The sequence below is a fragment of the Cornus florida genome, unplaced genomic scaffold (assembly GCF_030987335.1).
Source record: "Cornus florida cultivar Cherokee Brave unplaced genomic scaffold, ASM3098733v1 CherokeeBrave_3.0.0_Hap2_Chr10, whole genome shotgun sequence".
NCBI classification, from domain to species: domain Eukaryota; kingdom Viridiplantae; phylum Streptophyta; class Magnoliopsida; order Cornales; family Cornaceae; genus Cornus; species Cornus florida.
The window spans coordinates 43,001,419-43,004,545 of NW_026775580.1; the positions used below are offsets into that span (position 1 = coordinate 43,001,419).

At 35.6% G+C, this 3,127-nt stretch overlaps 1 pseudogene; it reads left to right on the forward strand.

The window, feature by feature from the left end:
- The first annotated feature begins 514 nt into the window (after positions 1 to 514).
- On the forward strand, positions 515 to 613 carry LOC132280454 (small nucleolar RNA R71; annotated as a pseudogene).
- Positions 614 to 3,127: the final 2,514 nt, after the last annotated feature.

The window sequence follows — 3,127 nt, forward strand, 5'->3', positions numbered from 1 at the left end:
TCCAAGAGAAATTTGGATGGTTTCTCCACTCGGGATTATAGTGAGTGCCATAGGGATTATTCCCTTGGTTAACAAAAGCGGCATTTACTTGCTCATGGTGTTCACTATGCGCATGTCCATGCGGACAATTGGAAGTAGAATGCAAAACACTAAAACAAGTCATACATGATTCATTGGAAGGATAATAAGCATGATTAGGGGAGGAAATCACTTGATGGGCCGAGTTTTGGTTGATAAAAAATTGATCAAACCTTTGGGATAGAGACTTCACTTCAGCGACTATATCATTAGAATTATCAACTTGATATAAGCCTACATTCTTCCTTTCACCTATATATCTACCATTTTTAGATGATAAGGATCGGTGCATTAAGCTTTCACTCATGCTCTTATATAAGTGCCACACATCATCTTCATGCTTATCAAGATAAGAACCACCAATAGAAGCATCAACTATACCCTTATGGTTGTCCGACAAACTTTCAAAGAAGTATTAAACTAATTTCCATTTGGAATGTCATGGTGAGGACATTTCCTAAGCAAATCATTTAACCGTTCCCATACCTCATGAAACATTTCCCTATCCCCTTGTGAGAATTCACGAATTGAAGTTCTCATTGCATTGGTCTTAGACACCAGATAGTACGTCTTTAAGGACTCTTGTTGCATTTCTTCCCAAGTAGTTATAAAAAAAAGGTCTCAAATTGTTAAACCAATATTTTATTTTATCCTTTAGGGTGAAAGGGAAGAGTTTTAATCTCAAAACTTCTTCCGGCATGTCCGTGTATTTCACGGTGGAATACACTTCAAGAAATTCATCCAAATGCTTATAAGGTTCTTCATTTGGTAGCCCATGGTAATTGGGAAGCATTTGGATTGTTTATGGTTTAATCTCATAATGGTGTGCTCTAAATGGAGGGAATTAAATGCATGTTGGTGCATTGTACATTGGGCACATAATGGTCTCTTAAAGCAAGGGGATGATTCACAATTGGTGGCTCTACATGTATGAACCCCATGATTTGCTTGAACAAAGGGAGGTGGGGGTGGTATAAAAAATGGCCTTCTTGTTGTGGAATGAAGGGTCTAGGCATGCCTAATGGTACTTTCATATTATCATGTTGTTGATGCACATTAGGGTGAAGAATGCCTTGTTGGTCAATGTAACCAAGATCTTCAACACGGTCTTCATTATGTTCATCCATTGATGAAATGGACTCACTTGAATTACACCTTCCCCTTGGATTACGAACAACCAATTCTAAACTAAATTCAATGGGATAAGAGTAGGATTCAAAGACCTATGACCATGCATGCACAATGCAAATCAAAACAAGCAACAACTCAACTAATAGCAAGTAGCAAACACTCCTCCTTCGCAACAAGTCAATTAACAACAAACCTCCAAATGCATTGATCCCATACCCCATGCTTTCAACAAATTCAAGAAATAAATTGCCTCCACACCGGCCGATGATTTGACTAATGAAAATAAGAATTGCCTCCACGCGGGCCGACGATTTAACTAAGCAAAATGAGTTAGAATAGCTCACAAATGGTCCTTAAGCAACTTCAAAATATTTTTAACTTTTTGCCTTGCTTTGCTTTGCAATTTTTTTTTTAATTTTAGCTTTCAAAGCATTGCTTAGCTTAGCTTGCTTCTTTGTTTTGAATTTCCTTTGCTTCACTTTCCTTGGCTCCAAGTACCTAACCAATCAAGAACAAACACAATGAGTAAATAAATAAAATGAAGTAAAAATAAGATCTAATGAGTACTAATTCCTAATTAATTCCAACTACGGCATTGCAAATCCCTGGCAACGGCACTAAAACTTGGTGTGGTCAATCAACCAAAGCACGGTGTGTGATGAAATGTGGCCACCACTACCACTACTAACTACTACTAACGTAGCAAGAGTGAGTAGGGATCGTCCCAAGGGAAAAACAAGGTATTTTAGAATCAATGTTGTATTAGTAGGTCGAATAATCAAAAAAGGGATTTGTTGGTTGAGTTATACTACAATTTAAGCTAACGTAGTGTAATGTAAAATAACTAAATAAATGAGGTGTAGAGAATGAGAGAGGATTCTTGGGACATAGAATTCACCACTAAGTCTTGCCTTTCTAGATATTCAATATTTAATAAATTAGATGAATAATATGTTGTAAAATGACTGTATGTCATTAATTGAAATATTAAACTTGGATATATGGCAAAGTAAGCATACATTGTCTAATCAATCTAGTGGATAGTACAACATATCAAATTAAGCTATTAATCCTTCCATAAGCTCACAATTAATGCACACTCAAGAATTTAGAGAAATATACTACTTCTACTCATAAGTATGGATTAACGAACAACAAGAATGGATTGTCCACCTATATATGAAATTAAAGTAATTACACTACAACTATACTAATGACATGAAAATTAAACTAATTAAACTAAGGAGGTGGCACAATCCATCAAGAAATAAGTATGAACCATCTAATAAACCACAAGAGTAATCAATTAAGCACCATGCATTGACCATCACTAGATTCATAATATCAACACACATAGACATGCATTAATGTCACAAAATCTAGAGAAAAACACATGAACATTCATTCTAGCATATATAGACATATGGATAGAATTAAATGATCAATTGGAAGTATTAAACTACATAAATCATGTAGAAACAAGATTTATATAAATATGAGATCAAAACAAGAATTACAATATAAATCCCCACTAATTACAAAGCATCAAAGTCTAGGAGACATGCTTAGGGCTATCTTTTGCCCCAAGAGAATAGTTTAGACACACATTGATGTTGTCATCCACCCCTTAAGGGCTCTCTTCATGGTTGAATTCATCCTCCTCTCTTGGTGTTCTTGGTAGAAACCCAAGAAGAGTGGAAGAACTTTCCCAAAATGTATGTTCTCTCTCTAATCTCTAACCAAATCTCTCTTTAACTAACCAACCTCTCTACTAAAAATAGTCAAATTCCTTATATAGGTAGCTCAAATGTCACACCCAATGGTCAGATCTCGTGCATTAGGACCTCCAAATGATTGCACCACGAGCACACCTTTAATTCGACTTGAAATATATTTTGCATGCAATTTGAGGCAATTC